Source organism: Dasypus novemcinctus, chromosome 3, assembly GCF_030445035.2.
Source record: "Dasypus novemcinctus isolate mDasNov1 chromosome 3, mDasNov1.1.hap2, whole genome shotgun sequence".
In the NCBI taxonomy this organism is placed as follows: domain Eukaryota; kingdom Metazoa; phylum Chordata; class Mammalia; order Cingulata; family Dasypodidae; genus Dasypus; species Dasypus novemcinctus.
Window position 1 is genome coordinate 160,193,119 of NC_080675.1, and position 23,763 is coordinate 160,216,881.

The 23,763-nt window shown below is 38.2% G+C and overlaps 1 long non-coding RNA gene across 1 annotated transcript in view; it reads left to right on the forward strand.

Annotated features, from left to right (window-relative positions):
* The first annotated feature begins 5,358 nt into the window (after positions 1-5,358).
* Positions 5,359-23,763, forward strand: part of LOC131276111 (uncharacterized) — a 59,338-nt gene continuing 40,933 nt past the window's right edge. Inside the window, exon 1 of the long non-coding RNA XR_009183606.1 lies at positions 5,359-5,450. This is a non-coding gene — a long non-coding RNA (uncharacterized lncRNA). The remainder of the gene's footprint in view (positions 5,451-23,763) is intronic.

The following is a 23,763-nucleotide window of genomic DNA, read 5'->3' on the forward strand; positions in this document are numbered from 1 at the left end:
GACACAGGACCACACCTGCAGTCTTAGGGTGGGAACTTGCCTCACCAGAAGGACCAACCATATGATTAGGGGGTTGGGTTTTTGGGCCACCTCATATTAGCCCACCTCCCTAAACTCGAGAAAGGAGGCAGGGCTTTCAAGACTCAACTTAAATATTACTATTGCAATGACTTATCCAGTTAGAAACCTTGCTCTGGCCCATAGAACCTTATTACTCCCATTATTATCATCCCACTCCCACTCTTGTGTAATTCTTGTTCGTAAGTCTTTGTTAGTCCTTCAATGATAGTATCTTGAGTTGAGAGAAGACATTCTTGCCCAAGAGTACATGATGAAGTCTCCAAAGTCATTGGCCTTGATTTCAAAATTCTGCTTCACCACCTATCCATAGCTTCACCTCTCTGTTTTTCAGTTTCTGCCTATGTAAAATGCTCAACATATAAGGTTGAATAATCATCGCACAGATCATAATTAATGCTTTTTTGTTATTATTTGCCATTATTATTTCCTTGGCCATTATTCTTTTCTCCAAAACTTTGAAAATTGCATAGGACAAAATAGGTATTCAACAATATTTGTTGAATGAACAGGAGAAACTCAGTAAGATGAATCTAAAGGCTTTCTAAAAACCTTGAATATATAGGCATACCTTGGAGATACGGCTATTTGGTTCCAGATCATTGCAATAAAGTGAATATTGCAATAAAGAAAATCACGTGATTTTTTTTGTTTCCCAGTGCATTTAAAAGTTATGTTTACACTATACTGTAGTCTATTACATGTGAAATATAGCATTATGCCTAAAAATATCCCATGTATATACCTTAACTAAAATGTGACACAGAGACATGAAGTGAGCACATGCTGTTGGAAAAAAATGCCACCAATAAGCTTGCTCAACATAGGGTTGCCACAAACATTCAATTTGTAAAAGTAGAATATCTGTAAAGTGCGATGAAGTGAAGTACAATGAAGCAAAGCACTAAATAAGGCAAGGCATGCCTGTAGCCTTTGTGATATTTAAGGAAGGAGGGCTTGGCCCTTTCCTTCTCATGCATCTTGTCAGCAGAAAGTTGAACTTTTAATACTTGAGTCAAAAAAGCCAAACTAACATGTAATTAACACCTCCTTGGAATTGTACAATATACAACTTACACATCTACTTGCAGAAACCCAGCAAGTGTGGAAATGACCATGACAAGTCCAGTCTCTGGATTTGGGGCAAAGTTGAGCTGATTTTCACCATTTTTAGGTTTCTTTTCTAACAAAGAGATCAGAAATGAAATGAGGGAAAAATCATTCTTCTGAACTTCAATAAATGTGATTTAAAAATCTGACTTTGTACCAAGCTTAGGTACTTGTCTGAGAAATCACAGCTAAACCAAGATCAAACTCAGGTTTTCTTTTGCCAAAGTTCATGTTCTTAGCAGCTTTCTCAAAAGGGCTCACACACATTATAGTCATTTACTGGAATCATTAAATTGACAATAGCCTAAAACATGTTACTGTATCTAAAATAAATGTGAAATAATTTAATGGAAAAGAAGATTCTCTTAAGGCTTAAGTGTTCCACCATGAAACTAAATTCAACATATCTGACCTGATCAAAACTTCTCGTGTGACATTTTTAATTGCGCACTCTACTTTTTATCAGTTGTGTTTGATGAGGATTTCCCTGAAACTTCCTGTTAAAAAGGGCCAGCCTCTTCATGACACCACTTGCCTACCTTCTCCAGCTTTACTTTTGTAGCACCAACATCTAATAAATACTGTCAATGTGTTGACTACATTATTCACCAGAATGTGAGCTTCATGAGGGCAGGACTTGGGATCAGGCTGTTCATATTTGTATTTCCACTGCCTAGAATATTGAAGGACACATACTTGGCATCAGTGCATATTTATTGAATGAAGGAATATCTGTACTAAGCTCAAATGATCAGAGGCTGCCATGGTAGTTTTCTCATATGTACCTAGGCTGATTGTCTGAACTTTCTTTCTGTTTAAATTCTTGGTTAATAGCTTATAACACCCCTCCACCAATTTCTTATGGTTACTGTAGACTTTTTTTTCACTTAATTTTTGTGCAGGTCTATGTGACTCTCTCACCCACTGCTTTTCCTCCCTTGTCTGCAAATTGCTCACCATATAAGGATTAAATACTCGTGTATAATGCACTTGGCTCCCATCTGTTTCATAATGAATGCTATCTTTTTTTCAACTATTATTATTTTCTTAGCCATTTAGCTCTTTTTTCCATTGCTTAGACTCCAACATGTTTCTACTTTTCCTCACTTGGTCTTTTATAGCCTTCCTGGCTCAAAATCAGGAATAATCCCATACCCCATATCTATCCCAGTATAATTTTGGGCACTTGACTCTGGGTGGTTCTGGGGACTGCTAAGCGGCATGAGTTTGAACTGGTTTGGGGAGGAAGGAAGAAGAGAGCTAAGTGCCCCTAGACCTCCCCAGACTGAACGGATAGAACCTCCCAGTGTATTCAGGTGCTCTTAGTGTCCTAGTCATGCTAGGTCAAGTCCAGGAAATTGCTTCTCTTCCAAGCACGAACTATATGCAAATATTAATAGTTATGTCATATCATGCTAATTCTGCTTTCATAATAGCTTTTGTTTTCATCATCTTTTCTGCCACGTGAATTCAAGCTGGAATTAAGAGAACCTATCATTGTTTAACTGAAACCTCTTCCCTTCAGGCTTTTCCATTATAAACCAACTGACATCTCAACTGCATCTTCCTAATAGATTTTAGACTTTCTTACCTCATGCACTGCCCCTAACCCACTGTAATTTTATTTCTGAGACCATCAGCTTAGTGATCCATCAAGCTCATTGTTTTAGTTTGCTAAATTCTGCCAAAGCAATATAGCAGAAATGAGAATGAACTAGGTTAAAAGCTTAAAGTTCTGAGTCTGAGAAAATTGTTTAAATCAAGTCACCACACAAAGCTCCCTCCCTGAAATTTGGCTGTTGGTAATCCTGCACTCATGCCACATTGCAAGGCACAATGAAGGCTCTGCCAGTTTCTGCCTTCTCTTCTAGGCTCACTTTCTCCCTAAGCTCAGCTGTGGGTGATCAGGTACATGACAGTGTCCATGCATCTCTCTCCTCTCCTCTAGGCTTCATTGCTTCAGCTTCAGGCTGCTCCATCTGTCTATTTTCTCTCTCCCAGGTTCATAAATTTATGGAGGCTTCTCTCTGTCTCTGCAGTTCTTTTTCTCTGTGTCTGTGGCTTATTCCTCCATTTATACAGGACTCTAGTAAGATGATTATACCCATCCTGGGCTATGCCCTACTGGAACAATCTAATCAAATGGCCCTTAATTGATCTTATCTAATCTAATCAAATGTTCACAATAGATTCAATTTAAGAACATAATTTTCTGGAGACCACATAGAAGACTCAAACCAACACAGTTTGACCTCTAAGTGAACCTCTAAATGAACACACCTCTAGCCAAAATCTGACTTTAAGGACCACGACCTCCATCCTGAAACTCCCTTACTTTCATGACATTAATAATTTTTTTGTTTGTTTCAACTCTAAATCCTTCAGCTCTTATCAAATCTACTTCAAAGTTTCTGCTTCTTTCAGGCATATAAAAATGTTGCTATTCTCCATTGTTACCTTCTTGACCTGTTATTCAAATATCTAGTAGACCTACTCTACTTTTTCTGGCTTCAACTTCTGGGTTGTCAGTTGTCATCTCAATGTATAATCAATGGAAATAAACCACAGTTGACTTTTCCAGCCTCAATACTTTTCTTGCATATCAGACTCTCATGAGCTATTTCCTACTGGGCATATCTACTTAGAGGGCCCTTAGATATCACAAACTTAAACATACAAATTGAGCTCATCACTGCACTGTAAAGCTCTTCTTCCTATATCTATGTCACTGTGAATGGCATCAACAACTGAGGAGTTCCCTAATCAAAAATTAAGGGGTTTCTGTGGCCTCCTTCTCCTTTACTCCCTTCAGCCAATCAATCCTCACATTCTATTGACTTGGTCCTTTTATATCTATCTTCATTGCTATTGATTTACTTAAGGTTCTTTTGTTATTTGTCATCCGGTTGGGGTAACAGCATTAGAGCCTGTGTCTCTGCCATAGATTTTTGAACCCTTAAATTCAGTCTCCATTTTACTTCTTATATATGGTTATATAATAATCTTCAAAATAAGGTAGGATGATAGGCAGAATCCTAAAGTTGCATCCAGGAATTTTCCCCTTGATTTCTGGGACTGTGTACCTAAGGAAATAGCATGACTTGTTTATGTTGTATCACATGTAAAATTACTAGTAAGTTGGCTTTGAATTAGTCAAAATGGAAATTATATGAGTTTACCTAATCTAATTGCACAAGTCCTTTAAGAGAAGAGAGATTTCTCTGAATATAGAAGAAGAGAATGCCACTTAGAGAATCCATGCTTGGGAATGATTCAACATACTTCTGCTGCCTTAAGGAAAGAGGAGAACAAGGATGGCAGGTGGAATCTAGAAGCAAGAATGACCCCCAACTGGCAGCCAGCATGGAATCAGTCACCTCAGTTCTGCAGCAGGAAAAAATGGAATTTTTCCAGTGATGGGAATAAGCTTTAAAGAGGACTCTGAGATCCGCTTGAGAACAAAGCCAACTGATACCCTGACTTCTGAGACACTGAGCAGAGAACCCAGTGATGGCATGCTGGGCTTCTGATGTACATAACTGTGAGGTAATAAATGGTTATTTTAAGCTGCTAAGTTTGTGGTGATTTGTTACCAGCAAAGGAAAACTAACAGAGGTAGTGTAATTCCTTCAACTGTGTTCTTTTTCAAAATCGTTTTACTTATCTAAGTACTTTACATTTCTATAAAATTTTAGAATTGGCTTGTCAATTTCTTCAAAGAGGACTGTAGGGTTGCTTTGAATTTTTAGATAAATTTAAGTCAAATTGCTATCCTGGCAATAGTGTCTTTCCATAAATGAATATGATATGCAATATAACTTCATTTATTTATATCTTTTGAAAAACTTTTCTCAGAAATGTTTTTTTTTCAGTACTTTCAAAATATGTTACTATATATTTTATTCTTTCTGATAGTATTATCAATGGGCATGTTTTCTTAATTTGTTTAAAATTTTTCCCTGCCAGAATAGAGATGTGCTATTGAATTTTTGTGTAGTGAACTTGTATTCTCCACCCTTACTAAATAGGTTTCTTAGTTCTAATTGTTCTGTGTGGGTTCCTTGGAATTTTTTATATATGAGATCAAGTCACTTATAAATGAAGTGAGACTTGCTTATCTTTTCGAAATACAATGACTTCACTTATTATTTCCTTTTGTCATAGCTTGAATCTCCAGGGAAAATGTTGAATAGAAGTGATGGGATAGACATCCTTTCCTTGGTCCAATCTTTGGGAGTGTTCATCCTGTGAGAGTTCATCTGGTGAGTGTTCATCCTATCATAGTGGATTGTATCAGTGGGTGAAGACCTACACAGTGATCAGGAAGGTGTTGGAGTCCCTTCCTGGACAGTCCTGCTATGTTCTCAAATAGAAGGGTGGGAGTCCCTCGAGACGACAGACAGTGCCTAATAGGGGAGGACAGGCTAGTATGTCAAGCCCTCAATGTTGTTGCAAGTAGCTGTGAATCGTCAGCTTCAAGGAGTGAAGTTTGGTGGTTGCCATGGGTCCTGAAGAGAGGGGGAGGGAGGAATAGAACAGATGGAACATGGGACATTTTGGGAGCAAGAGAATTGTTCTACATGATCTTGCAATGATGGATACAGGCCATGTTAAATTTCGTCAAAATTTATAAAAGCATGTGGTCCGAAGTGTAAACCATAATGTAAATTATTGGCCATGGTTAGTAGCAATGCTTCAATATTTGCACATCAGTTGTAACAAGTGTACCACCCACATGTCAAATGTTATCAATAGGGGAAAGGGGAAAGGGGGATGATGCTGGGTATATTCTATACATGACTTTTCTGTGAACTAAAGCTTCTTTGAAGATAAAATGAAAAAAATAAGACACTGGGGGAATAAATGGAAGAAAATGTCACTGTACATGAGACAATGGATCTTACAGTGATGAAAGACATACTGCCAAAATTTCTTTTTTTAATTTTATATTTTATTATTTTTTAATTTTAAGTCTTTTTAATTTTTTTGTATTTCATTTTTCATTTGTCATTATTCATTTTCTTACTAATTTTATTGAGTTATTTTGTTGGCTTCATTTGTGAAGAAGTTTGGGATCACAGAAGTGTTACAACTGTGGCAGAGGAGGATCATTGGTGTGGGGTGTCAGTGATGGGGGATGCGTGGGAGAAGGTTAACTTGGGGCATACCTATAAGGCATATGAAACAGTTCAAAAGCTATGGGGCATTGTCACAGTGGGTGGAGAACCACACAATAACTGAAAGAATATCCAATTCCCATTCTGGGAGTTCTGCCACATTCTCTAATGGGACAGCAATAATCCTCCAAGTACAGAGGCAGTGACTAGTGGAAAAAAACACTTATTCTTTAAATATTAATCATAATATTAGCTGTAGGTTTTTCACTGATTCCTTTATATGAACTTAATAATTTCCAGTCTAGTTGCAATTTGTTGAGATGTTGAAATAACAGATGTCTATGGGATTTTGTACAATTCTTTTTCTGACCTATTGTGATGATCCTGTGTTTTTCGTTTTTTATTCTGAAGTGCATTAACTGGCTTTCGGATGTTAATTAAGCTTATATTTCTGGAATAAACTCCACTTATCATGATGTATGATGCTTTTTATATATATTGCTGGATTAAATTTGTTAAAATTTTGTTGAGAATATCTGTGTCTTTGCTGATTAGAGCTATTGGTCACTAGTTTTCATTTCTTGTGAAGTTTTCTCAGGCTTTAGTTTCAAAGGAATAATGATCTCATAGAATATTTTGCAAACTATTTTCTGTGCTATTTATTGTAAAAGAACTTATGAAATGTTGTTATACTTTAAACATTTGACAGTATTCCCCAAAGAAACTCTCTGAACCTGAAATTTTGTTTTTTGGAAAGGTTTTTAATTACATACTAAAATTATTTACTCATTATAGGTATATTCAAGTTTTCTATTTCATAACTCAATTTTGGCAATTTTTGTCTTTCTAATCTATTTCATCTATTTTGTCATAATATTCACTTACAGTCATTTAATTTCTGTAGGGTCAGTAGTGTTGTCCACTATTTCACTCCTGGTTTTGATAATTTACATCTTTTTTTTTTTTGTAATCTAATTGGGATTGTTAATTTTGTTGAACTTTTTAATGAACCAACTTATGGGTTCATTGACAATTTTTTTCTCTTTTTTATTTCATAGCCTTATATCCACACCAGCTCTCTTATTTTTTTTCAAGATTTATTTATTTATTATTTCTCTCCCCTTCCCTGCCCCACCCCCAGTTGTCTGCTCTCTGTGTCCATTCATTGTGTGTGTTCCTTGTGTCCGCTTGTGTTCTTGTCAGTGGCACCCGGAATCTGTGTCTTGTTTTTGTTGTGTCATCTTGCTGCGTCAGCTCTCTGTGTGTGCGGTGCCACTCATGGGCAGGTTGCACTTTTTTCACACTGGGCGGCTCTCCTTATGGGGCATACTCCTTGCATATGGGACTCCCCTATGTGGGGTTACACCCCTGCATGACACAGCATTCCTTGCACACATCAGCACTGCACATGGGCCAGCTCATCACATGGGTCAGGAGGCCCTGGGTTTGAACCTTGGACCTCCCATGTGGTAGGCGGATGCCCTATCCGTTGGGCGAAATCCGCTTCCTACACCAGCTCTCTTATGGCTGTTGAAAGTTGCTAAGTCTTTTGCTTATTTTTTCTTTGTTTACTTAGTAACTTTCCTTGGCTAAAGCTGTGAAATCTTTCTCCCCTACAGACTGCAGACAATTCAGAGTTGCATTCTCTTCATTTATAGTTTTGTTCTACCTGGGAATTACCCATGTGTTGGCATGCTTAGTGGTCAGCCACTGCCAGCAGATCTACATGTGAATGGGGCAGAGTTTCTTAACCAGTGGTCCACAGACCTTTTGGGAGTCTGTGGAAAGATTTCAGGGGGTCCATGAGCTTGAATTGAAAATTTAAAAAAAACACTATTCTTGTGGGGACATGATGGTACAGGTGTAATATATTAAATAAATAATGTACAATATAGTGTGGACTTAGTAAGGGGCCAGTGGCTTTCACCTGACTGGCAAAGGGGTTGATGGAACAAAAAAGGTTAAGAACCTCTGGACTAGGGGAAGGCCATTTTCATATCTATCTAAACTTGTATTTTCTGCTCTGCCTTTCACTTTTTCTCTGGGTGTGTGCACAACCTCAGTGTTGGCCAAGTGCATGGATAGTTTGGGCACTCTTTTATATCCCCAATATAGGCATATAATATCAACCAGGAAACTGCTTGCCACAGACTAGATGTCGAACAAATAGAGCCACTCACCACTTGATTGTTGTTGCCACTGACAACTGACAGGGGGGTCCCATTTCAACCATGGCAGAATACCTGCAAGTCCTCAGTTTAACCCACTTTGGCAGAACATCTATTCAAACAAGTAGAATTAGAGATGCTCCAGGCAAGAAACTTAGAGCATTACACTTCTTTTACCTGAAATTCAACAGTTTTTCAAATACAAATGCTCCTTAGATTGTTGAATGCTGTTGGTTGTTAGCAATAGTACTGAAATTGTTGTTTTTGTCAAATTTTCCACCATTTTATTTTGGGAGAGGATTGAATGACCTCCTCCTTTGGCTGTAAGTGGAAGTCCTGCCAGCAAATAAGAATTATATAACCATTTTTTATAACTAGGTTTAATGAGGTAGTGAAAATATATACACAATAAATACAAACTGTTAAATACCAGGAGAGAAATAGAAATTATGAAAACAAACCAAATGGAAAATTTAGAAATAAAAATTACAATGTCTGAAGAAAAAATATTATAGGATATGCTTTACAGCAAAATACAAATGTTACAGGAGTCAGTGGATTTCAAAATAAATCAATAGGAATTAATCCATCTTAAAATCAGAGTAAAAAACAGATGGACTTAAAAAGACCAGCTTCAATAATAAAATAACATAAAAATTCTAACATACATAGTTTGAATTTCATAAGGAGAGAAGAGAGAGAGTGGGGCCAAAACAGTATTTTCAGAAATAGTGGGTGACAATTTCCCCAATTTGGTGAAAGAACTAGTGCAGCAAAACTCAAGAGATGTATTCACCAAGTGCAATGAATGTCTCATGATGATGGAGGAGGTTGTTGTTATGGGGGTAGGAGTGGGGTGAGGGGGGTGGGAGGTATAGGGGGACCTCATATTTTTTTAATGTAAAATTAAAAAAATAAAGACAAAAAAAAGGGATAAATATGAAGAAAACCACACCGAGGTACGTAGTAATTTAAACATTGAAAACAAAACATAGAGAGGAAACCATGAAAGAAGTCAAGGAAAAATGATAGCAGGCCTGCAGGGTAATGATGATTCAAATACTTACTGAAACAATGGAGGTCAGAAGATAGCAGAACAATGTGTCTATAAAAAGCTGAAAGAGAGAGAAACCTATTAACCAAAATATTCTATAGCCAGCAAAAAATGAACACAAGCACTTTCAGTTAAAGAAACAAAGATAAATCATCAGTTTTATTGGAAAATGAAGAAGGAATTTTCATGTAGCTTGAAGATATAGCAATATAAATGACCTAAACAGGAGCACAGAGAAGAAACATACTGAAAGCAAATGAACATATCGTTGATGATATATAATAATATAATAATAACATACCATTAGAGTTTCATAGTGAGGAGAGGGCAGAAAAATATTTGAAGACATAATGGTTGAAATTTTTTCTAAATTGATGAAATCCATTAAGCCCACAGATTCAAAAAGCTCCTTAAACTCCAAGGAGAATAAGCACAATTAAAATCACACTAAGGCTCCACAACCAAAAGACAACCCATTTAAAACATGGGCAAGGGATTGAAATAGACATTTTCCAAAGAAGATATAAACATGGTCAATAAACACATGAAAAGATGTTCCACATCATTAGCCATTAAGGAAATGTAAATCAAACCACAAAAAATATATACTATTTCATACTCACTACAAGGACTACTTTTAAATAAACAGAAAATAAACAAGCGTTGGTGAGGATGCAAAGAAATAAGGACACTTGTATATTTTTGGTGGGAATTCAAAATGCGAAAACCACTGTGGAAGACAGTTTGTCAGTTTCTCAGAAAGTTATGTGTAGAATTACCATATGACCCACAAGCCCACTTGTAGTTATATATCCTAAAAGAACTGAAAGCAAGGACTTGAACAGATATTTTCACACCAATATTCATAGTGGCAGTATTCATAATTGTCAAAAGGTAGATGCAAACCAAGTATCCAACAGACAACTGGATTTTAAAAAATGGCATATTCATACAGCAGAATATTTGTCATCCAGAAAAAGGAATAAAGTTCTGGTACAAGCATGGATGAATCTTGAACATTTCATGTTGAAAGAAATAAATCAGATGTAAAAAGTCAAATATTGTATGATCTCACTTACATAAAATAGTTAGAACATGCAAATTCATAAACTCAGAGGTGAGAATACAGTTTGCTAGAGGTAAGGTAGGAGTAGGGACCAGGAGTTAATGCTAAATTGGTATAGCGTTTCTGTTTGGGGTGATAGGGAGGTTTGGGTAATAGATGGTGGTGACTGTAGCATGACTTGGGTAATGTAATTAATGCCTCTGAATTGAATAGTTGAAAGTGGTTAAAGTGGGAGATTTTAGGTTGTACATTTATTATCAGAATAAAACTATGAGAACACATAAAACTGTACAACAAAGTATGTAAACACTAAAGTAAATTAGTTAACAATATATTATAATAATATCATTTCAACAATTTTAACAAAGGTACCACACTACTATAAAATGTTAACAATAGGGAAACTGCTTATGAAGGAAGGGTATAAGGGAACTCTGTACACTCTGCATCATTTTTCTGTAAACCTCCAACTGCTCTAATAAAAAATTTTAAGCAAAATAAAGACATTAGTCAAACTGCAGAAACAAATGATAAAGAGAAAACTTAAACAACAGCTAGAAAAAATGACATTATGTATAGAGGATAAAGATAAGTATACTGACTGACTCATCAGTGAAATTGAGAAGGACATCTTTATTGTTAGGATAGAGGAAAATCTGTCAGCGTAGAATTCTATATGCAGTAAAAATATCATTCAATAACTGTATTTCTCAGGGTTCTCTAGGGAAACAGAATTGACAGGAGATATCTGTAAATAGTATGAGATTTTATAAAATTCTTTCATGTGACCATGGTAATGCACAGGTCCAAATTCTGCAGGCAGGCTGCAAACTAGGGGCTCTGATGAAGGTCCTTGATGAGTTCCCATGAGACATCCAAAATAGAGCTGGAAAATTCTCCCTGAATGCTGAAATCACTTTCCCTTTTAAGGTGTTCAACTGATTGGATAAAACATCACTCATTGCTGATGGGAATCTCCTTGGTTGATTGTAGATGTAATCAGTCATCTGTGCAGTTAACTATGATGATTAAAGTCCATAAATATCCTTGTATTATAATTAGCTCTGTACTTCTTTGGCCAAACAACTGGGCATAATTACCTGGCTGAGTTGACACATTAACTTAAACAACAATTAAGAAAAAATAAAAGATAGTTTTAAACAAACCAAGCACAAGATAATTTGCCACTGGCATGCCTGTCCTAAAAGTAACGTTGAAGGAACTTTTTTAGACAGAAAGAAAATGATACTTGATGGAATTTGGATCCATACTGTTTTACTTTCCTTGGCTGCTCAAAAAAACACCATGTGAATGGGTTGACTTAAATGATGGGTTTTCAGCTTATGGTTTTGAGACCAGGAAAAAGTCCAAATCAAGGTGTCATCAAGGCAATGCTTTCTTCCCAAAGACTGGCATTCTGAGGCTGACTGCCAGTGATCTTTGGTCCTGAGCTCCTCTGTCATGTGGAACTGCACATGGCAGCCTCTTCTGGCCTCTCCTTTCTTTTTTGAATTCTGTAGATCTCCAGCTTCTTGCTTCCATTTGGCTTTTTCTATATCTGTCTGAATTTCATTGTGCTTATAAAGGACCCCATAATTGGATTAAGTCATCCTGATTGAGTTGGGCTACACCTTAAGTGAAGTAACCACATTAAAAGGTCCTCATACAATTGTTTCCCACCAATAGGAATGGATTAAGTTAAAGAACATATTTTTCTGTGGTATATAGCTCCAAACCACCACACTATGCCCTCTGAACCCCAAAAGACATGTTCTATTCATTATCAAAATGCACTAATTCTATCACATCATCTCAAAAGCTTTAAGTCATTTCAGTAATAATGCTAAGTACAAAATCTGTCACAACTGGTTGTGGATGTAGTCTGTCCTTGGGCACAATTCCCCTCTTTTTTGAGGTCCAGTGAAACCTAGAGGAAAATTTATCTGCTTCCGTATACAATGGAGGGACCAGCATAGGATGAACATTCCTATTCCAACAGGGAGAAATTGGAAAGAAAACAGAGGTTGCAGGTCATAAATAATTCCAAAACCCAGCAGTGCAAATGCCATTAGATTTCAAGGTCTGATAGTCATCTATGGATCAGTGTTTTGTCCTCTGGGCTTGATGGAGCAACAGCTCTACCTCTTCCAAGAGCTTGTGCAATGGCCTTGCTTTCCTTGAGAATTAAGGTAAAGGCCCTAATCTCTTCTAGTATTGACATGGTGGCCAAGCACTTCACCAACTCTGGGACATTGGTCTCACCTTCTAGAGGATCAGGATGGCAGCCAGCTCTCTGAAAACCCCAGGCACAGGCCCCACCCTCTCTAAGCACGGGGTGACAGCCAGGCTCTCTGAGAATGCCAGGAAACAGGCTCTACCATCTCCAAATATTGGAGTGACAGTACTCTTCCTCAACAATTGGGTGGAAAGCCAGGACCCTCCATGCCCTAGGACAGATGACCTGTCCCCTTGGGTATCAATGATGCCTTTTCCACACACATGACTGAAACCACTACCTTGGCCTGAGGGAATATATTCAGTGTGGACCCTAGTTTCACTTTTTCTGCTCTTGAATTCATTCTTCCTTCATTTCATCCCTTCTTCATCCCTTTCAGTTTGAAATGGCAATAGTTATACAAATTTCTCAGAAAATGTGATGGCTTTACATGCAGTTCACAGGGGTCAAAACTATCAGACAATAGGACTTTCCACAGATCCTTCTTCCATAACTGCATTTCCAATCCTGGCTTTCACTGAAATGGCTAACTGGTTCAATGTTTATTTAAACCCGCACATAGAGTCCTATTTTCTAAGGACTTGCTTTCCAGAAACTCAGGGAGGTTCCTGATAGAGCCATTTTTGGAACTAGTCTCAGATCATACTATCTTGATAAGCTCAGAATTTTCCAAACCATCAGTTTCTGGTTCCTTTGTGCCCAGGATTTCAGTTCTCAGCTTTCTCTTTCCTCTCTCAATTTACTATAAACTCTGAGGAGAAACCAGGTTATACTTTCCACACTTAGTTTTCAAGTCCCCTCAGTCAAATATACAAATTCATTGCTTTCAAGTTCTGCCTTCCATTTGACATCAGAACTCAATTTCATCAATTCTTTGTCACTTTTAAATTAAGATCATCCTTCCTCCAGCTTCCAATAACACATTCATCATTCCCTTCAAAGACTTCATTGGAAGTATCTTTAGCATCAATATTTCTATCAACAGTCTGTTCAAAGCAATTCAGACATTTCTATCAAACACATAACACTTCTTCCAGTCTCTACCCATTACCCAATTCCAAAGCCATTTCCACATTTTTTTCATATTTGCAATAGGAGCACCCCACTCTCCTGGTGCCAAAATCTATTTTAATTTCCTGACTGCTCATACAAATGTCATACAATGGGCTGACTTAAACAATGGCAAATGATTAGTTCATGGTTTTGAGGCTAGTAAAGTCCAAATCAAGGCATCATCAAGGTGATGTTCTTTCCAATGACTTGGGCTTCCCTGTCATGGGGCAATGTACGTGGCAGCCTATCTTGGCCCCTCCCTTCTATTCTGTGTGCTTTTGACCATCAGCTTCTTCATTCCTTTGACTTTTTCTCTATCCATCTAAATTTCATTCTGCTTATAAAAGACCCAGTAATGGGATTTAGACCCATTCTTATTGGTTTGGGTAACACCTTAAGTGAAAGAATCTCATCAAAAAGTTCCACTTACAATGGGTTTACATCCACAGAAATGGATTAACTTTAAGAACATGTTTTTCCATGTATACAGCTCCAAACCACAACACATACCAAGGAACTGAAAGCAGGTAATACAACATCAATATTGTATGTAATTATTCAAATTCCTTTAAGAGATATGTTCTCATTTAAAGCAATACTAATTACGAAATGTAAGTTTAATTAACATGAAAATGGAAATATATGACAGTACTAACACAATGGCTTAGAGGAGAAAAACAGAAGTATACTCCTGTATAATTCTTACTTTATAAATAAAATAGTGTAATATTATTTGATAGTAGACTATGATAAATTTGAGATGTATATTTTAAATCCAAGAGCTGGGGTCACCAAATTATATCTTTCAGACCAAATCTGGCTTTTCACTTGTATTTGTAATAAGGTTTTATGGTAACACATCCATGCTCATTTATTTATGTATTGTCTATGGGTGCTTTCACACTTCAATAGCAAAATTGAATATTTGGCAGACATTTTTGGGTCAGCAAAGAGTAAAATATTTACAATATGTTCCTGTACAAAATGTTGGTTAACTCCTGCTCTGAAGCAATCACTAAATATATATAGCTAAAAGCCAATGTTCTTTAAATGCAAAACAATTGTAAGAGACAAAGAAGGGTACTATATATTAGTGAAAGGGACAATCTCCCAAGAAGAATGAACAATCATAAATATTTATGCTCCTAACAAGAGCGCCTATAAATACATGAGGCAAACACTGGAAAAACTAAGTGAAAGAATAGATGCATCTACAATTATAGTGGGAGATTTTAATACACCACTATCAACTCTGGACAGAACATCTCAAAAGAGAATCACTAAAGAAACAAAACATTTGAACAGCATATTAGAGGAGCTGGATCTAATAGACATATACAGATCATTACACCAAAATACAACAGGATATACATTTTTCTCAAGTGCACATGGATCATTCTCCAAGATAGAACATATGCTAGGCCACAAAGAAAGGCTTAATGAATTCAGAAAGATTGAAATCATATAAAATAATATCTCTGACCACAGTGGAGTGAAGCTGGAAATCTGCAAGGGCCAAAGGCCCAGATTTCACACCAAGATATGGAAATTAAACAGCACACTCTTAGAAAAACAGTGGGTCAAAGAGGAAATCTGAAAAGAAATCAATAACTACCTTGAAACAAATGATAATGATAACACAACATAACAAAACTTATGGGATGCAGCAAAAGCAGTACTGAGAGGGAAATTTATAGCCATAAATTCATACATCCAAAAAGAAGAAAGAGCAAAAATTGAAGAACTAACTGCACATTTGGAGGAATTAGTAATAAAACAACAAAGTAATCCCATAGGAAGAAGAAAGAAATAAATAACAAAGATAAGAGCAGAACTAAATGAAATAGAAAATAAGAAAGCAGTTGAAAATATAAACAAAACCAAGACCTGGTTTTTTGAGAAGATCAATAAAATTGACAAACCTTTAGCAAGACTAACAAAGAAAAAAAGAGAGAAGATGAAAATACACAAAATAAGAAATGAGAAAGGAAATATCACCACTGACCCCACAGAAATAAAGACTATCATAGAAGGATACTTTGAAAAACTATATTCCAACAAAAATGACAATTCAGAGGAAATGGACAAATTCCTAGAAACACATAAGCAGCCTATATTGATGAAAGAAGAAATTGATGATCTCAACAAACCAATCACAAGTAAAGAGATAGACTCAGTCCTTAAAAAGCTCCCAACTAAGAAGAGCCCAGGGCCAGATGGCTTCACAGGTGAATTCTACAAAACATTCCAGAAAGAACTAACAACAATCCTGCTGAAACTCTTCCAAAAAATTGAAACAGAAGGAACATTGCCTAACTCATTCTATAATGCCAACATTACCCTAGTACCAAAGCTAAACAAAGACACCACAAGAATGGAAAATTACAGACCAATTTCTCTAATGAACCTGGATGCAAAAATACTTAACAAAATACTTGCTAATCGTATTCAACAACATATTAAATGAATTATACACCACAACCAAGTGGGATTCATTCCAGGTATGCAAGGATGGGCCAACATAAGAAAATCAATAAATGTAATACACCATATAAACAGATTGAAGGAAAAAAAATCACATGATTATATCTATAGATGCAGAAAAAGCATTTGACAAATACAGCACCCTTTCTTGATAAAAACAATCTAAAAGATTGGAATACAAGGAAATTTTTTGAACATGATAAAGACTATATATGAAAAACCTACAGCCAATATCATTTACAATGGAGAAATCCTAAAATCCTTCCCTCTAAAGTCAGGAAAAAGACAAGGATGCCAATGCTCTCCCCTTCCATTTAACATTGTCTTAGAAGTACTTGCTCAAGTACTGAGGCAAGAATCAGATGTAAAAGGCATTCAAATAGGAAAGGAAGAAGTGAAAATTTCATTATTTGCAAATGAGATGATCCTATACATAGAAAACCCTGAGAGATCTACAACAAAGCTTCTAGAACTCATAAATGAGTTTAGTAAAGTCGCAGGTTATAAGATCAATGCGCAAAAATCAGTAGCATTTCTGTATACCAATAATGAGCAAGATCAGGAGGAAATCAAGAAACAAATACCATTTACAATAGTAAATAAAAAATCAAATATTTAGGAATAAATTTAACTAAAGATGTAGAAAACTTATACACTGAGAACTACACAAGACTGTTCAAGGAAATCAAAGAAGACCTAAATAAATGGAAGAATATTCCCTATTCATGGATAGGAAGACTAAATATTATTAAGATGTCTATCCTACCAAACCTGATCTACACATTCAACACAATCCCAATAAAAATCAACACAGCATTCTTTAGTGAACTAGAAAAACTAGCTATGAAGTTTATTTGGAAAGGAAAGAGGCCTGGAATAGTCAAACATATTGAAAAAGAAAAATGAAATTGGAGGAATCACACTACCTGACTTCAAAACATACTACAAAGCTACAGTAGTGAAAACAGCATGGTATTAGCACAAGGAGAGACAAACAGACCAATGGAACCGAATTGAGAGTTCTGATATAGATCCTCATATATATAGACATATAATATTCAATAAAGCCACCAAACCCTCTCAACTGGGAGAGAATGGCCTATTCAATAAATGGTGCCTGGAGAACTGGATATCCATATGTAAAAGAATGAAAGAGGATTACCAACTCACACCTTATACAAAAATCAACTCAAAATGAATCAAAGACCTAAATATAAGAGCCAAGACCATAAAGACTTTGGAAAGCAATGTAGGGAAGCATCTACAGGACCTTGTAATAGGAAATGGCTTTACGAACTTCACACCAAAAGCATGAGCAGCAAAAGAACAAACAGATAAATGGGACTTCCTCAAAATTAAAGCCTTCTGCACCTCAAAGGAGTTTGTCAAGAAAGTAAAAAGGGAGCCTACACAATGGGAGAAAATATTTGGCAGCCATACATCCAATAAGAGACTTATAAGTTGCATATATAAAGAACTCCTATATCTTGAAAATAAAAAGATAAACAACCCATTTAAAAAATGTGAAAAAGATTTGAACAGACACTTCTCCAAAGAAGAAATACGAATGGCTAAAAAGCACATGAAAAAATGCTCCAAATCTTTAGCTATCAAGGAAATGCAGATCAAAACTACAATTAGATGCCATCTTACTCCCATAAAATTGGCAGCTATGAAAAAACAGAAGAATACAAATGCTGGAGAGGATGTGAAGAATGGGAACACTCATCCACTGCGTGTGGGAATGCAGAAGGATCCAACCATTCTGGAGGACACTTTGGCGGTTTCTCAAAAAACTAACCATAGATTTGCCATATGACCCAGCAATTCCACTGCTGGGTATATACCCAGCAGAACTGAAAACAAGAACACAAACCGATATATGCACACCAATGTTCATAGCAGCATTGTTCGCTATCGCCAAAAGTTGGAATCAACCCAAATGCCCATCAACAGATGAGTGGATCAATAAAATGTGGTATATACATACAATGGAATACTACTCGGCTTTACGAACAATTATACTACAAACACACGTGATAACATGGATGAATCTTGAGAACCTTATGTTGAGTGAAGCAACCCAGGCATTGAAGGACAAATACTACATGATCTCATTGATATGAAATAAGTAAACCAAGCTGCCTCAGAGAGCTAGAGACTGGAAGATAGGCTTACAGGAAATCGGGGGGTAGAGGAAGGATATAAGCTGACATCTACATGGGTGAAATCTATGATAAGCTGGAGGTAAGTATGTGTACAAGGAAGGGATAAAATAGGGGCATAGGGTTACCTTTGGGTGGGGCTTTGCAGGCTTGAGGGGGGCTAGGGATGGGCGGAAGGGTAATATTGCCCAAGAAATTGGGGGGAGGGTGGGGCAACATATGAACATAGGAGATTGTCAGGTGTTGGTTGAGAGTATAATGCTGAGAAAATCTTTTCAAAATACAATTAGGAAAGTTACCTGTTTAAGATAATTAAAGGGGATAATCTAATGTAGGACAGACTCCTGGAGAATATCTGAATGCTAATTTTGCCAGAGTGGATTATACCATTGGGTAGAGACCCATATAATGAGAGTGGAGGTAGACCCACATCCTGGGGAAGACTAATGCCATCAAATAGAGGAAACTGTATCTCTCAAGAGAAATGGTGGCTCCCAGGGCATTAGGGCAGTTGAGCAAGTCAAGCCCTCAACACTGTTGCAACTATCTCTGAACATGGCTCCTCAAGAAATGAAGATTGACTGTCACTGTGGGCCCCAAGGGGAGGGGGAAATAGATATTGAATAGATGGAACCAACGTAACTGTGAGGGCAGTAGAAGTGTTTCACAAGAGTACACAAGGATGGATATAAAACATGTAATATTACACCAACAACATATAGGGGCCAACAAACTAATAACATAAACCATAATGTAAAACATAGGATAATTGCATATACGAATTACTGTGATCTATGGCTCTTGTGAAGAGAAGCTCAATAATTAGGAAAAAATAAAAGAAAAAGATAGGTGTAAAATTTTTCCAAATCAATATGTATTCTATATCTAACCTTTAAACTCATCTCTATATTCCATTTTACTATTAAGGGAACCTGGCATTATATTGGTCTTCACTTTTCAGGAAGTTTTGGATCACAGAATGGTTCAACAATGGCAGCGGAGGAATACTGGTATGGGATGTTATTGACAGGGGACATATGGTTGACAGGGAGTTATACAGGGCATGTGTCCAGGGTACATGGAAATGTTTGGATATACTCATAGTGGAAACAATTAAAAGCAACAGCTGGGGGGGTACTGGGGTCCTGGCCAGGGGGGCTCTGTCATGGTCCCTAGGGGAACAGCAGCATTCCCCTGGGTGCAATGGCAAGGACCAGGAAGGAATGAGGATCCAACAGTGAGCCCCTGATACTAATGACTATGCTTGTGAGCCTATACACCTGAAATAAGAACAAGGCCTAGAGCAGCACTGTGCCTAAGAGTTCCCTCCTGACAGCCTCCGTGTTACTCAAATGTGGCCAGCCTCAAAGCCAAACTCAGCATGTAAATGCACTGCCTTCCCCCCAGCATGGGACATGACACCCGGGGATTAGCCTCCCTGGCACCGAGGGATCACTACCAAGTACCAGCTGATGACGTAACTAGAAAATGACCTTGAATTAAAGGTTCAGTGAGGACCAGCAGAATATCCCTGTCTACATATAACAACAGGAGTTAAGAATGCTTTTTGACCTAAATTAAGGGGGAAATGGAAAGGACAAATGAGTTTATATGGCTATGAGTCTCTAAAAAAGAGTCTGGAGGTTTTCAGAAGAATTGCCCTTATGCACACCTGAGCAGAGTCTCAGAGACAGATAAAGTAGATACAACCCTAGGTATTGGTTCTTCTGAGGGCTAAAGAGACCCACAGGTTTTATGGTCATGGCAGATGGCATTCACTGCCATGTCAGTTGGCCCTTCTTTGGAGTTGGTGTTTCTGTGTGATGGAGCTGGACTCAGATGTGATCTCTTTTCACAAGCCTTTCCTGTTACTTTACTGGAATTGTAGTTGGTGCTGGGGTTTAATATATACCCAGGGGATCTGAATCTCTGGGCTGACCATATGATAGCCAAGCCCTGAGCCTCAACAGACTTCAGCTCCTACACTCTGGTTTATTGGACTTACCCCACTCACCTAACATGGAGTTGAAGAAGGTCAACCACCACACCATGGAGCCAAGAGTGCCTACAACCAAAAGCAGGAGGATTGCATCCAATATCCATGTGGAATCTAAGCCTCCTCTTGACATAGATGTGCAATGGACACAACCAAGCCAAGGTCCACAGGAAGGAGGAATACAGTAAGGATTAGAGGGCACTTAATGATATTCTATTCATGAACTATTGTGGTTAATAATCGAGAAAATGTGGCATTGGTGTGGAAAAAGTGGCCATGAAAGCTGATGGGTACAGGGAATGGGAGGAGGAGATGAGATGTGGAGGCATTTTTGGGACTTGGAGTTGTCCTGGGTGGTGCTGCAGGGACAATTACTGGACATTGTAGATCCTCCCATGGCCCACTGGATGGAACGTGAGAGAGTGTGGGCTATGATGTGGACTATTCACCATGAGGTGCAATGATGCTCAGAGATGTACTCACCAATGCAATGAATGTCTCATGATGATGGAGTAGAATGTTGCTATGGAGGGAGTAGGGGGGTGAGGGGGATGGGGGGTATATGGGGACCTCATATTTTTTTAATGTAATATTAAAAAAATGAATAAAGACAAAGAAAAGTTAAAAATGCAAGTTATTGATGGTAGGGTGAGATGTTATATATGTTTGTTTGATGTTATGTATGTTTATTTCGTAAGTTGACAACTATTATACACTTATTGTTTATGTATATTTATGTATGAGTGATATATTTCAATAAATTTTAAAAAAAGAAAAAAATTCTTAGGCATATTTCTATTAAGACCATTACCTTGGAAATACTGGGAGAGAGAAAGATTAAGGAAGAGTTGAAGAAAATTGTCCACACAAAATCAATAAATACACTAATGTACAACACACACACATAAACACACTTTTTCCCAAAAAACTAGAAAGCGAAGTTAAAAGTAGAGTAAGGAGCGGAACCAGCAAGATGGCTGCAGAGTAGGGAGCTCCTAGAGTAAGCTGGTGCTACACAGCAGTTAGTAATCACCCAGAGCTATCTAAAGCACCTATTTGGGGGCTCCAGGAGACCAGATGAGCATCCTGAAGCATCCTTGAAAGAATGGAAGGAGACTGTCCATCTACAGAGAAGATTCCTGAGTAGACCACTGCACACCCCGGAGGCCAGTGCCCATCCTCCACTGGAGGCACAAGCTCCCTCAGGACCTATTCTGTAGTTGGAATTGGAAGCTTCATTCCCCAAACACAGGGGAGGAAGAGATGGTTGGGCACCAACTTCAGCTACTGATTTTTAAGTTCAGCTGGCTGAAGTCTAATCCCAAGAACAGCTGAAGTTTGAACCTGTCCAAGTCAGAAAAAGGCCAGTATCTGCCATTTCCCCTGGTATTATGGGAAGCTGGACAGACTGAAAATCATGATGCTGGTAGGGACAGGCTTCTTTCCACCCAGATCAGATTGTAGCTCTAGCTCAAGCCCCATCCCCACCCCCAGCAGGGAGGAAGCTGGGGGGACCTGCACCAGCCTCTCTGGGAAACTGCAGGCCATGCCACAGAGGCTGGTGATCATCCTACTCTGGCTATGCAAGGTGCCTAAGGTGCTATTCTGTGGGTTGGAAGCTCCATTTTCAAAAAACAGGGCAGGAAGAGATGGTTGATCACCGACATCAGCTACTGATTAGTAAATTTGACTGGCTGAAGTATAACCCTAAGAACAGCTAAAGTTTGGACTTGTGCAAGTTGGAAAGAGACTGATAACTGCCATTTTGACTCTGCCCATGGCAGGAGGGGAAGCAGGGCTGACTGAAAATTACAGTGATAGTAGGGACTGGCTTCTTTCCACCCAGATTGGACTGCAGCCCTAACCTAGGCTTCAGCCCCACCTCTGGCAGAGAGTAAGCTGGCAGGAACTGCACCAGCCTCTCTGAGTAACTACAGGTACATTCATCTGGCATGGTCTAAATAGTCAAATACCTGGGGCTCCATCCCTGTACCCCAATAAGATAGGAGAGGAGCTGTGTGTCCTCAGTCTCTCAAGGCAACTGCAGGCACTTTCAGCACCCTCAATTCTATCTCCACCCCTTCAACTCCATAGAATAGGAGGAGGCTGGGGTTTCTTTAGCCTCTCTGAGAAACTGCAAGTACTTTCAGCCCACACAGACTGGATACTTGGGCACCTGTAGCTTCATCCCGGTCCCCCAATAGGATAAGAGGGGGAGCTGTGTTTCCTCAGCCATTCTGGGTAACTGAAGGTCTTTTGGACACACAGACTGAAGAGTCAGATCCTTATAACTCCATCCCTATCCCTAAGAAAGGTAGAAAGGGAGCTGTGTTTCCCTAGCCTTTCTAGGTAATGGCAGGCACTTTTGACCTGCATAACCTGGATTGGTGGGTATCTATAGATCCATTCTCATCCCTAATAGGATAGGAGGGAGCTGAGGTATCTTCAGCCTCTCCAGACAATGGCAGATATTCTGAGCCTACCTGGACTTAACTGTTGGGCGTCAGTGGTTCATTCCCAACCCCTAAAGGGCAAAAGGGACTGCACTCTCACAGCCACTCAGCACAACTGCAGGTACATTTGATCCACATAAGTTAGATTATGGGCAGTCCAGAGGGTACATCTCCACCCCTCACAGGGAGAGGGTTCCAGTGCTGCATCAGTCTATGTGGGCAGCTGTAGTCATTTTGGACCTGCACAGCATAGATTGTGGCCCACCCCTGCAGCTTGATCCTTGTCCCAGGCAGGGAAGAGGTATGAAATTTCATCAGTCTCTCCAAGCAACTACAACTGGTCTTGGCCTGCAAGACTTGGATTATTACACACAGCTGTGGCTTTGTCCCTACCTTTGACAAAGGAGAATGGTGGGAGAAACTTAATCAGTCCTTGAGGCAACATGGGCAGCTTAAGCATCAACAGCTTACAGCACTAACTACATCCTTAGCTCCTACTATACAACCAGCAAAGAAAAAAGGGCAAAAGAGCCCTAAACTAAAGAGAGAAACTGCATCCAGAATAAATAAATCTAGTAAACCATACACCAAGACACAAACAGAAAATTACAATCCATACCAAGAAACAGTAAGAAATGACCCAGGTAAAGGAACAAGAAAAGCCTCCAAATGACATAAAGGAGTTGAGACAACTAATCATAGATGTTCAAACAAAAACTCCTTAATAAATTCAATGAGATGGCTAAAGAGATTAAAGATATTAAGAAGACATTGGATGAGCAC